This window comes from Caloenas nicobarica, chromosome 9 (genome assembly GCF_036013445.1).
Source record: "Caloenas nicobarica isolate bCalNic1 chromosome 9, bCalNic1.hap1, whole genome shotgun sequence".
In the NCBI taxonomy this organism is placed as follows: domain Eukaryota; kingdom Metazoa; phylum Chordata; class Aves; order Columbiformes; family Columbidae; genus Caloenas; species Caloenas nicobarica.
In genome coordinates, this window is record NC_088253.1 from 24,130,800 (window position 1) to 24,143,617 (window position 12,818).

The following is a 12,818-nucleotide window of genomic DNA, read 5'->3' on the forward strand; positions in this document are numbered from 1 at the left end:
ATCAACAGGCCAGCTTGTGGTGCGGGCGGCTGGTGACCTGTTAGCGCTGAGTCTCTTTTCACTGGAAAATTCAGCGCGGAGGGAATCTGGGATACAAAATACACGACTGGCCAGCAGTGTCCCGAAAGTCAAGGTAAGGGTCTCCTGGGTCTGTAACATCGTTCCGGTAACCAGGTTTTTGGAGTTAGGCTTCTTGCTCTGCAGGGCTGTTGAGAAATTCCAACTTTTTTCAGGCTCCCCTTTCCAGTATCCCATGTTGTTTTCAACCAGAAACTATTCACGTAGTTGTATGTACTATATGCTTTGTTTTTAAAAGTCTTTAGATCTGTGTGTTTATAAACCAATCTTGAAAGAAACATTTCTTTTAGGAAAATACAGACATGTAACTAGTCAGTAGTCTGGATAATCATGTTGAATACTGTGGAATTAGCTTAAGATAAGTTTTTCTTCCTTGAAATGAGATTATATTTGTGCCTAGATCAAGAAATTCAGCATCAGTCTTGAACTTGTTAAAGATGGAAATCAGAATAACCAGTGAAATATGGAAAAGGTAAAATGAGACCAAAATGGCATTTGGCCAATGTTTATGAATTACAGAATATGATCATGAAATCATAAAAATAACCACCAAAAGGTAAATAAATTACCCAGCCTACTACTTATTTTCATGTACAGTTTGACACAAAAGCTGAAGCCATGAATGATTTATACCTGTTTTAACAATAATACTCATTTTCCTGAAAGATGGTCAGCACTCAGCTGCTGTGGGCACCGTGCCAGTTGTTGAAAGGTTAATGTCTCAGCAGCAATACATTAAATTATGAATTATACCAGTCCCAAAATGGAAGGTTATTAGCTCAGTATGTTTAATTAGCCTGGCTTGAACTTTGCCATCTGCTAGCACTGCCCATCGCTAATGCGTGGCCATGTGGAATAGGAGGGTTGACACCAGATGCCAGGAGCAGGAGGCTGTCCACGTCCCGCGGCCGCCCTGGCCCTGGAGCCTTCGTAGGCCCCAGCGCTCTGGTGCCATCCTCTTGGGAGCAGCCAGGCCGGTCCCCGACCCCAAAACGTGCCGCACGACCACGCGGAACGTTGCAGGGGGTTGGGAGTGCGAGGAAAACACATCTCGTGTGCTCCCCAGTCCTCGGGGCCAGTGCTGCTGCCAAAGCGTCTGACTGACGTTTGTCAGTACTTGTTGGAGTTGTGTCCTGGTGACACCACAGACCTTGCCGTGAGAGCAGCAGGAGGACAGGCGAGGGCCCAACGCCGGCCTGCGCACAGAATGTGCCCGAGGAGGAGCAGCCCCCGGGTGGTTCTGGCCGCGGTGGCCCCGGCAGGGCCGCGGTGGCCCCGGCAGCGCCGCGGTGGCCCCGGCAGCCGCGGTCCCGCAGGCCGGCACGGGGGTGGAGCAGCAGCTTGTGCTGGATGTGTTTGCACAGCACCTCTTGCCAATAACTGCACAAGGATATGATATTTAGTTTTTCAATAAATATTTAAATCTCGCCTCTTTCCTTATTTATTTTTTTTTAAAGGAACAAACAGTAAATTCTATTGGTTTTTCAATTAGTTAAGATTACATGATACTTTTAAAATATGGCACACTAAGTATTACCATAAGCAATTATTCACCATTATTTTGAGGGTGCTTTGGGAGGAGCTGTGTGTTAAAACTCAGGTCAGAAGTGTGCCCTGGAAAGCAGAATGTACAAACATGGGGGAAGAACTGAAGTTGTAAGAAGCCAAACACCGTCTTATTTTTAATTCTTCTTTTTCTAGGTAGGACAACCTTGCTAAGGAAGAAAGGAATTTGGACAGACTTAACATACAGCCTGTGCAGCTTCCACTAGCTGGACACGAAAATGAAGAGAGAGTTTATTCGTTCCCATCCCGACGCAGCCCCCCAGAATTAAAGGACATTTTAACCTACGAGAGAGATTGGGTCAAACACATCCACCCCAAGCTGTCTACATCAAGAAGCCCATCTGATTCCTCTGGCTATCAGGTCTCCATGTTTCTGTGTTGGATGTGAAGAGTAAAGAAAGATTCTGGCAGAAATTAGAAGGCATCCAAGTCAACATAAGAGACAACACCAGGTAGAGGCTCAATTCCTTTTTCCTAATTTTCTTACAGTATTTATTTCTTCTCCTCCCCTTGAGTTTTTGCCGATTCCCTGTTCTTCACATTAGTAAAGCTTCTGTACTTGTACTTCTGGAGCAGGTGGCATGGTTGGAATATTGGAGCAATATGTATTAGAGTAAAACCTGCAGACAGAAATAGAAAGTAAATGGAAGATGAATTGATCAGAGGAAAGGCAAAGGAGGGAGGGGGTAAAATACAGGGAAGGAAAGACAAGAGTAATACCCTGTATACTACGGTAATTTATTTTTTTATATGGTGCCCAGGGTCTACAGTATCTGTTTTACTGAACAAATAGGAAAAAAGAGTTCTTGGCCCCAGACAGCCAACATATTAATTTATAATGTGACAGCCTGACGAAACAAGGAGTCAGGCCAGTGCGATGAGGAATAATTTAGTGCTCGTGGAGCATGAGTTACTTTACTTTGGTATCCACACATGTGTATGCCATCAAATGGAAGTCTCTTGGTTTTGTAATAACTTACTGTAGCAGAAAAATGTCTCTTTCGGGAAAGTTCTGAGCCGGGGCGGGGGGGTGTCTGAGGGCAGGGGCAAGTGTTTTATCTGGAGGAGCAGAGTGGCTGCCACCTCCGCAGCCCGTGAAGGGAGCAGAACCCGAATCCAGCCCGGCAGAGCCCGGCCGGGCTGCGGGGACGTGGCGGAGAGGAGAGAGGAAAGAAAAGGGTCAGGAGGAAAAACGGGAACGTTCGCTCTGAGCCACATAGAGCTGGAGTTTCTAACAAACCATCCAGATGGGACAGCAGGAGACGACCTGAAATAACACGTGTGAACAGGAGAGGGTTCCAGGGCAACGCAAACCTGTTGCGACGACGGAACCAGGGGAGCAATAGCAAAGTTGTTCTCTAACACAGTTATTGCCACTTCAATTGCAGTTTTATTCCAAAAGCAAATTCCAAAGTTTTATGTCCACAAAGGTTTAGACATAAACAAGAAAGAAGTCAGGAAAGCGGTATGTACTGTATAAACAGTTCCACTTTATAATTAATGCTGGAGATCAGGGGAGCAGGAATAGCTGTGCATGTGTGGTCATTCAGATTTACTGTTGGTCTTATTAAAACCTAGTTCTGCAATAATTTTATGCCCAGGTAGGGGCAGAAAGAGAGCAGGATGCCCCCAAGCAAGCCATAAATAGTGTGGTGAAGACAAAGCGTTTATTACTTAGCTTCACAAAGGCTCTGTAAGTGCTCTCCCAGGGTATGTATACTTGTACCCCAGATGCCAATTCTGCAAATTAGCATTATTTCTCAAAATACTATGTAAACAGAAGTCATTTGAATACTTGAGTTCATCAGACAGAGTCCCACATGGAAATGTCAATATCTTTCTTTCCCTTTTGTGGTGTGATCAGAGGTTTTCACTGCCTGTCTTTTTATTTCTCTTGGAGTATCATTACTGATGAAAAAACCTGGCAGGGTCTGGGATCTTTACAGAACTCATTCGGTGGGGTTTCGTCCCATGTCATTGTCCTGTGCTCTCTTAAGAGCAACTCTGGGGCATAAACTTTCCCATTTATCGCTGAAGTGTGCTATTTTGAATCTTCTGTTTAATAGTTTAAATTACTATGCCAGAAGTTATTTCATGGCAGAGACACATGGGGAATTACAGGGATTTGAGATCCTATCAAATTAGCTTTGGAATGTCCCTTTTTTGTAAGTAGAAAAGCCACCAGTAAGTTCAGCTTGGGTTTTGCTCATGGGCTCTTATTTTATAATTGTGCATCCTACAGCTATAAGTTGTTTGAATTTTAGAAACTTTCACAGTTTTTAAAATCCATTTTTGTATTGCATTTCATGTAGATCCAGGTATCTTAGTTAATCGGGTAACAGTAAAATAGGATGAGGAAAACCCATAAAATCATCTTTAAATGACAAAATTGTTTTCCTAAATAAAATATAACATACGAAAAAGGGAATATTTCAGGATTGTCCAGGGCTAAAAGCAAGTGTTGCATTTTAAGGATGCCTGTCTCTCCTGTTCAGTGGGATAAATATAGACAATTAATGGTGATTTTTGCAGGATATTGGAGTTTAACATCCTTACATTAGAGAAGTTGCCACTAACCGGGAGGCAAGTGCAAGAAGTGCTGCATTTGCTGGGAAGGAGAAAGCACTTTTCTAGCAGCTAATTTATTTTTTAATCATAATTGTTTGGACGTGCTGATGTTTTGAATTGTAAGAGTTAATTCCATAGAAATAGGAAAGGAAAAATGGGCAAGCGAACGTGATCAGCGGTGCACTGTCAGTGGATGTGGCTTCGTGGGGCTCTACGCAGCCATTGTCTGTGCATCTGGAAACACATCAGGAGAATTTTCGCCAGCATCACACCTTACATGCTGGGCTCTCTCATGGTGAAGTAGTGTTAGTCCCATTAGTCCCACAGGCCAGGAAAATAGGACAGAAAGCGGAAGAGTGAGTTTTGAAGTCCACCCCCACGTGCCTTTGTCTTTGGGCACTTCTCGCGTACCCCGTGTGCTGCTCCGGCTGGTCCTTCGGTGCAGACGGTGAGTCTGTGGCAGCGCTAGGAATAGCAGCCAGACCCTTGTTCCAAGTCCCAGATTCTCAAGAGTATTTTTAGGCACTTAATACCATTAATTTCATACTCTTTTTGGCCAAGGATCTTAGAAACAAGATCATGCCTCCTCCTGAAATAATTTTAAAAAATCATACTTATGTGCTCTTGGACAGTTTTTCTTCAGGGATCATGTACAGTTTAGCCCTATTTAGGAACAAAGGGGCTTCAGAATTAGTTTTGGAAGAGTTCGGCATGGACTGTGCTTTTGTGCAGCCTCGAAGTATGACTAATGATACCGAGGAGACGATGCAGAGTCTTTGTGTTCTGCAGGACAAGCAGTACCTGTTTGAGAGGGGCTTTGGCAGAGGGCACTGGAGGGCTTTGGTTAATGGCCGTACGCTTCAGGTTCCTTCTTTGTCTCTGAAAGGCAACATTCTGCGCATCAGTATCCCCTTTATTTTGACTGCAACTTCCTTCTCTCAAACACAAAATCTTTTACATTTAAAACACGGCAAGACCATTGTTCACTGATACTTTAATTAAAATGACGCTAGGGCACACGGGGCACCCAGAAGCTCCAAGGACCTGCCGTGAGCTGGAGCTGCTCCAGCTGCAGAGGCGCAGCCCTTGCTCACACCAGCATGTTAAAGCCGACTGAAAAGGCATAGAGAAATACACGGATTCCTACATAGGATCATATTTTTGTTGTGCTAACTGGGCAAGCCCAGTTCAAGCCCTGATCCTGCATCCTTCCTCACAACGTGCGCAGCTTTGCAGCAATGGCAGACAGTTCCCGCCACAAAGTGCAAACGCCAAAAACGCCAAGTCAGGCAAAGGCGGGAGAGCAGCACGAGCAGCAAACCGTGGGCGGCCAAGGTTGTCCTTTTTTTGTTACACACCCCAAGATGCCGACAGCTTTTGCAGTGCGCCCTCCATCCCCTCATCCCCACAGTCACCCGTTTTGCCCGTCCCACGTGTCTGTGGCCACGTCCAGCCCACATTGCTCCCTGTGGACAGCCACTCGTGGGATGAACGGAGGAGCAGAGTGTCTCGCAGTGACGACTCCGTCGCTACCACAGGAACAGGGGGTCTCGAGGGGGTGTCAGGGGCTGGTCACAGGGCAGCCGGGGGCCAGCGCTGGGGGGACAGGGAGCAGCGCGGTGGGTGAGAAAGGCCTCCCCACGGTCGCGCTGCGGGGGCCGCGGGGCTGCTCCAGGCGCTGAGGGGCTCCTCTCCCTCGCTCCGTCCAGCTCCGAGTGGTAAACGTGCTTATTACAGTGCTAATGTCCTGCAAGTGGAATCCTGCCTCCAAGTATGTTAGGGTAATGAGTTCACACCTAACTAATGGAGACTTAATAGAGTTACTAATAGGCTGCCTTTTCCCCCTACGGTTTATGACCCGCAGGCCGGAGCTGTCAGGGGAGGGAGAGGTGAGAGGCCGCGCTCAGCCCATGTCCTGGCTCGGCCTCCGGCCTGCGCCTGGCAGCCAGTTTCCAGGGACATCATCCCTCCACCTTTCTGCAAGGAAAAATAAACAGTTTGAGGCTCCTGTGTCTTTATTAAACATTTCCTTTAAACTGCATACTTTGGCTCCCTGCCCAAATGCACCAAGAAAGCTTGCACAGAGCAGCTCAAGCCCGGAGCTCTGCTGCGGGCTTCCCGGGGTAAATAACCCCCGGAGGAGCGAGCACCTGTGCTGCCGGCTGCGGCCCACGCCGTCCCTGGGGCCAGCGGCTCCCCCGGGCCCGCCGGGAGAGGCTGATGCAGCCGGACGGGCTCCCCACACCGACGGCACCCGGGAGCAGCCCTGGGGAGGAGGGCGAAGGCGCCGAGGACCCGGCAGCGCCGTTTGCCTGGCTCCGCTCTCGGCACACAGACGCGACGTGGCAGCGAGGTGGGTGGGGAGGCGGCTGCTCCGGGACAGCGAAGTTTGTCCAGAGCCGTGGGCTGAGAGGGTTTGAGTCGTAGGTGTAAAGGGGGCTGGGAAGCTGCTTAGGCTGGTAGCGGAAGCAACTGTATGTTTAAGGTTGTTGCACCAGACGAATGATACGCTGGTGTTAAAAGACGTGTGCTTCACCTGCCGTCGGCACTGCGGTTGCCGGCCATCGGTGCGGGGTCGAGTGCGGGTTTTGTCTCCGAGGGCGCAGCGGCCGCCGGCAGGCCCTGGCGCGGAGGGCAGCAGCGCGGCAGGCCGCAGGCTGCGGCGGACAGGACAGCGCGTCTGTGAGCCGCTCGGGAAGCCGCGGCAGCGCCGGGCAGCCCCGCGGCGCGGGGGAGAGGCTGTGCAGCGTGGGCTGGCGGCCGAGGGCGCGGGGAGGGGGCACGGCAGCGGGTGATGTCAGCGTTTCCTTCTGGATCGGTCATGTGCGCTTGCCAGGTAAACAGTCTAGAAATAGATGGGAGGAAGGCGGCGGATGGAGCGTGCGGCCAGGCTGGAGGAGCTCTGCCTTCACCCTTTCCTCCCCGCTGCCGTCCTCGCGGGCGGCCTCCCCTGTCTTCGGTGGGAGCCGGGAGCGGAGATGGCGAATGCAGAGCAGTAAAGCAAATCCTCATCTCTGGTGTGTCACAGCTTTAAAGCACAGTGCATGCTCTGAAAGCCAGTGCTGGCAGATCAAAGGAGGCCGTGTGTTGGTTTTGCAGGTGGTGGTTGCAGCCGCCCTGCATCATCCTCGCTGGGGGAGCCCAGGTGGGGCCGCTGAGAGCCCTGGGCGGGAGGCACCGGGTCCCCCGGCCGAGGGGCCGTGGCTGCAGCCAGGCTGGCTGGGCAGGGCAGCTCCGCCGCTCCTGGGCTGGGAACAGGTTAAAACCCAGGCATTCGTGGCAAGCATACAAGCTGGCTTACGTCTCGCGTGAAGCGTTCCCAGCAACTGAACAACATGAGTTCAGGTACAGAAAGCTCTGCAACGTGCCAAGAATATTCTTAGTTTGCTCTTTCCTCATTCACTAGAAATGTGCCTTTTCTGTGACGCCTTTCAGAGCAGCCTAGCAGTTAAATTAGTAACTACAATAAAAACTACCTGTGATGCTTGGAGACGGGGTTTTCTAAATCCCCAATCATCCCAGGCATAACACGTGGACTGAGCTGCCTGCTGTGGCCAGAGTCTGGCCCCCCAGTCCCTTCCCTCGTCATGGCTCTCAGCAGAAGAAACACCCAGCACCGTGTGGGCTCCTGCCTTGCACAGGGACCGTGTCTTTTCCAGGCGGGACAGGGTATTTTTTCAGGCATGATAGTGTGATACTGTGCATCATCTGTATGTCCTGTCTGGAGGTGCAGAGAGAAACTGCAAGGATAGAAAGCTGGGGAAAACACCCTTGTGGCTGCTGCCGATGACCAGGTGCCTGCTCCTCCCTGCTCAGCTCTTTCCTTTACGCCCAGAAAACAAAGCTGCCGTCATAGCAAGTCCCTATAAAATGCAAGGCATCCTGTGTGCAGAGATTAGTGGTAATTTTACAAGGACTCAAATAACGTTGGTCTGCAGGGTGCAGCACTGCCTTGAAAGGGAACAGCAGACATTTCCCCTGGAAGCAAGTTTCCTCTTTAGAGCAGTTTACGGCCGAGGCGCAGTGTCAGATTGTGGCACAAATATACTATCAGCCTTTGGGTTGGAAGACAGACATTCGATACCCCTTTCTGCTGCCGAAACGCGCTGCCCAGACACAACTCCCAGCACGGTTATTTTTTGAAGCATTATGTAATTGGATTGCATGGTCAGTAGTGCTTCCTTAACAAGCCTTTCAGCAAACCCTCTGCCTGCCGCAGCCAATCCTCAGCCCTTACATACACACTTACTCACGCAGGCTCAGTCTGGAGTAAACTCGCTGCTAAATACAGTTAGAAAACAGACGAAACCAGGCTTGGAATAGATCATCCGCTCCCTGTGCTACGTGAGACGTGGTGTGGCCAAGCCCTGGGCACCACTGGTGTGAAAACAGGGTCGTGCTGGCATCTCCCGGCCGAGGGGTCGCTGGCTGCCTCCTCTGCCGTGCGCCTCTATAACGGGAAAAACCTGCTTTTTGGAGCACGGGGCTGGTCCCGGTGTCCCGCTGCTCGCTTGCCCTGCTGGGGTGGTCCTGCACTTTGGGGACCAGCCTCGGGAAGCCTCTCCTGCCACGCTCGGGCCCAGAGCGGTGCCGGGGCCTTGATCTGCTGGGGTTTGGTGTGAGCCGAAGGGCTGAATGAGGACGTGAGTCTCCGGCCACCTTCCCGGTCAGGCCGTGCCCACCCGCGGCAGTTGGCCGGCCCCCGCGGGTGCTGTGCAGGATCTTTCCTCCTGGCCAGCCCGCGGTTACGGCTCTGCTGAGTCACGGCTTCCTGTTTGTGATTGCTGACTAGTGGCAGCAGTTGCAGAAGCAATAAGAGATATTAAAAAGTGTGAACTTCCACTGGGACCAGAAGATACAACTAGGGCTGTGCCAAGAAATGCACTGCAGTGAGCTGTTGTGTAGAGAGATGCGGGGCACCGCGGCCCCTGTTCCCTTGCTGCAGGAACATGAACATCACCAGCCTTTTCTCAGCTCTGAACCCAAATAAAAATTACATTTGACTCCTGAAGCTCTGGCCCGTGTCCATGCTCCTCCTCAGAGAGTCTGACCCAGCCTTCCAGTCTGGTCTCCTCTACCTGCTGCTGCTGAGACATAGAGATCCTTGTTTCTTGTTTTCCCCTAAGACTGATTCTCCACGGAAAGCCTATGTGATGCTGTGTAAAAGGGGCTGCTTTAGAAGGCGTGCACAAGCGTGATGTTATTTCCATTCTTTTTTTTAATGGGAAGTATCTCTGGGGAGAAGCATGAAAGTATATGGAGAAGGTGCTCTTTGATCATTAAGATCTAAATGCGGCATCCAAACAGCATGGCTGTTTCTTCATATTATGCTGAAATTCATCTTAAAGTGCTGCTCCTGGGTGGGCGTTTTCCTGCGTCTCCTTCCTCGGCTTGAACATTTGGAAGCAGTGCCAACAGTTTCATCCCCAGCCCTGCTGATGATTGTCTCTGAAAGTTGTTTCTCTGTCCTACTGTTTACTGTATTTCTATCAGCCTTTCAATTTGTATTTTAAATCCATATTAACGTTTTAGCCTTATCATTAGAATATGTGTTCTGGTTATTCAGCTAAGCACAGGAATTAGAGGATGGTGCTCTATGGACTGTGTGTCACTGGAGGACAGAAAATGTGCTTAGGCTGGTCTTTTCTGGATTGAAACTATAGTAGTTTGCAGCTAAGAAAAAAAACCCTTTGCTTTTGTACTGGCATTAGACTGATTTTTTTTTTTTTTTTAACCCTGTGACAGACATAAGGCTGAGGACTGGCAGAGAGACCATACGTTAGGGGAGGAAAAAAAACCACCCCACAACCTCAGTTATTTCAACAAATACCAAAAGTGGATTGAGAGTGGATGAAGAGGAGGAGGAGGCAATAGTGAACACACAACACAGTTCAAGTTGGCAAGGAGCCCCTTCTTGAAGAATGTAAGTTTAACCTTTAGCATTCAAGTGTCTGGGCTTAAGTGTCATTATGAGCAATACTTTCCTCCAGCACAGCTTCTCCTGCCTGGAGGAGGGTTCTGTGCAACCTCATCAGTTTTCCCCTTTCCTTTATGAAGTATAAAAATATGTATTTCTGTCTGCACGTGCTCAGCACAGTTGCTTTTAGCGGCAGTGCCTGGTTTGGCAGAGCCAGGGTGGCCACTGGTGGCTCCGGTGCAGCCGCGGCCCGGCCAGGCCCGCGCTCTGCCAGGCTGCTGTTCACTGCCTGCATCGCGTTAGGGATTTCGTGCCCCAGACTGACCAGCAGAGCCAGCTGGCAGGGACAGGGGACCCCTGAGCAGCTACTCCCGCGCCCAGGGCCAGGGGCTGGCCGGCACCAGGGCTCGCAGCCATTCCTGCTGCCTTGTTTTGGCTGCAGGAAGAAAGGGAGAGGATCTGCTGGCGAATTGCTTTGGCGAGAAGCAAACTAAAATGAGGAGGAGGGAGGGATGGGCCTGGTATTGTCATTGTCGTCATCATCCGTCCTTCTCCCGCCCAGCGCTAATCTCACCTTTTGATGGAGGCAACATAGAAAAAAAAATTAACAGCAGACAAACATCAGACCTGGCTGCAAAGGGACGGGCTAGATGTGCCCCCCCAAATCATCTCCAGCTGTAAACCACTTCAGGGCTGATAGAAACCACACGCGTCCCAGGCACAACCCAATCTGCAAAGCTGCATTCCAATAAAAATGCAGCACGGACGTACAAGAAATACTGCCCGAGTTTCCCGGGCTAGGTGCTGGGGTGGGAGAGGAGCCCTCATCCCCCAGCTGGCTGCCTGCTGGGGCGCAGGAAGAGCAGCGGGGCCCCCCCAGCCATCGCGGGGGCTCCCCGGTGCTCGGCTCCCTGCCCCAGCCCTCCCAGGGCACAAGTGAAGGCGGCGCGGCGGCTGGCAGGGCCGGGCCGGGCTGGCCGCAGGGTACATCACTGCGATCACAGCCGGGAAGCCAGATTTCAATAAGCGTGCCTCACATCCGAGGCTGTGCTGCAAATGTCAAATGTGCTTATGTTAAATACAGGTAATATTCGGAATGTACGTTTGAGAGCATGATTCTTTCAGATACCTTGTCTGATGAATTTTGCATCTTGTATTTGTGATTTTTTCCATGCCAAGAAGTACAGGTTCTAGAGGAATAAGAGCATATATTTATAAAGAGGCAAAGATGAACTATAGCAAAGACGCTATGTCAGATCAGATTTCTCACTGCTTACACTTAGATTTTGAGTATGTGGTTACTATATAGTAAGTACAGCTGGTATTGGTGCTTAGTTACTGAATAATTTGATGCAGGCTTTTCTGCAAATCTCCGTCTTAATTCTAAAATAATTTGGAGGGGAAGAAGGGAAGGCTATTTTCCAAGGAGTATTTGGAACCTGACTTGCACTGAAAGACGGAAGATTTGCAATGCTGTCACTTGTTCCGGCCCACGGGGGTGACTGCGGGACTGCGCCAGCCCCTGGCCGGGGTCCCTGCGCCACTGGCTCAGCCTGACAGACCCGGACTAGCCCCAAGATAAGCCAGGTTGGTTTAGTCACTCTATTGACACTCTCTGAATTTGGTGGAAACTACCCTGTAAAACAGAATTATTTTCAGAGCTGAAACCATTTTTTTTCTTTCTAATTCTGTGGGAACTGTAATTTTATTTTGTAACTTACTTCTCTCTTTTTTTTCCTTTTAAGATGGTTCCCAAACATTTATTGTGGGATTTTTCATTTAAAATAGTTTTCTAGGGAAATTACTGTGACAGTGATTTAATTGTTTAATTTAAATCTGACATTGATGACAACATAAATACAATAGGCATGAGGTGATACAGGCATTAAACAAGTGCAATTGTGGAATATATCCATAGAGTACTCTGAGCACACAGAACAGCTCACAAAGAAATGATGTTCAATATTTATCAGGTTAGCGAGTCCTAATTAAATGCCAAGACTTTTTTCTTCATTTCTCTAAAAAAGCAAAGAAACATATAGATGTATTCCAAATGTTTATTTCCATTGCAAACACATCTGCACATCTTGTGTTAAGGCCTGCAAAACCAGCAAATTCCTATTAAAAATCTGCTGGCTGACTTCAGGGGTATGTGGAGGGCCTGACTGCAGCAGCCTGGCCAGAGGTTTGGAGGCAGCTGGAATCACCCACGGATGTCTCGTCTCTCCCGGGGGCTACAGTAAGTCCAGTGACTACCCAATGCATCGACAGGTTTATTTTATTAACTGGGTAAAAGCCCAGAAATACAGTGAAGGCAAAAGAAGAGAACAAACATTCCTCTGAATATGCCCCCCAGCCCAAATCTCTCCCACCCCTTCAGTGTGTTTCTAGAGGAATCCAGAGGCCCCTCCAGCATCCCCCGCGGCTCTGGGGACGCAGCCCCTGCCCTGCACCGCACGAACGGCCTCCAGAAGCAACGCAGGTTGTCTGGCTGAACCGCGCAGCAGTGCGGCTCTCCAGCCTCGCTCGCTAAGCCCTGCTGCATTCTGCATCCCAACAATGAACGCGCTGCTCTTGGAATATCCCTTTCCATGCCTCTTGCTGGGCGTCTTTAAGCGGTATCAGATCGCTTCTGCAGCTCAGGCAGCCCTTTGCAATCAGTCGCTGCTGATCATCTGCCCTTTCCCCC

The 12,818-nt window shown here is 49.9% G+C and overlaps 1 protein-coding gene across 3 annotated transcripts in view; it reads left to right on the forward strand.

The window, feature by feature from the left end:
- The first annotated feature begins 1,787 nt into the window (after positions 1 to 1,787).
- Positions 1,788 to 12,818, forward strand: part of ZFHX3 (zinc finger homeobox 3) — a 166,891-nt gene continuing 155,860 nt past the window's right edge. For 2 of the 3 annotated variants that reach the window (XM_065641240.1, XM_065641243.1), the window contains exons 1-2: positions 1,788 to 2,096; positions 9,958 to 10,135. The gene's annotated coding sequence lies outside the window, so the exon portion shown is untranslated. Of the gene's footprint in view, positions 2,097 to 6,476; positions 6,566 to 9,957; positions 10,136 to 12,818 lie in introns of those variants that run through there. The other variant, XM_065641241.1, reaches the window with a different exon arrangement.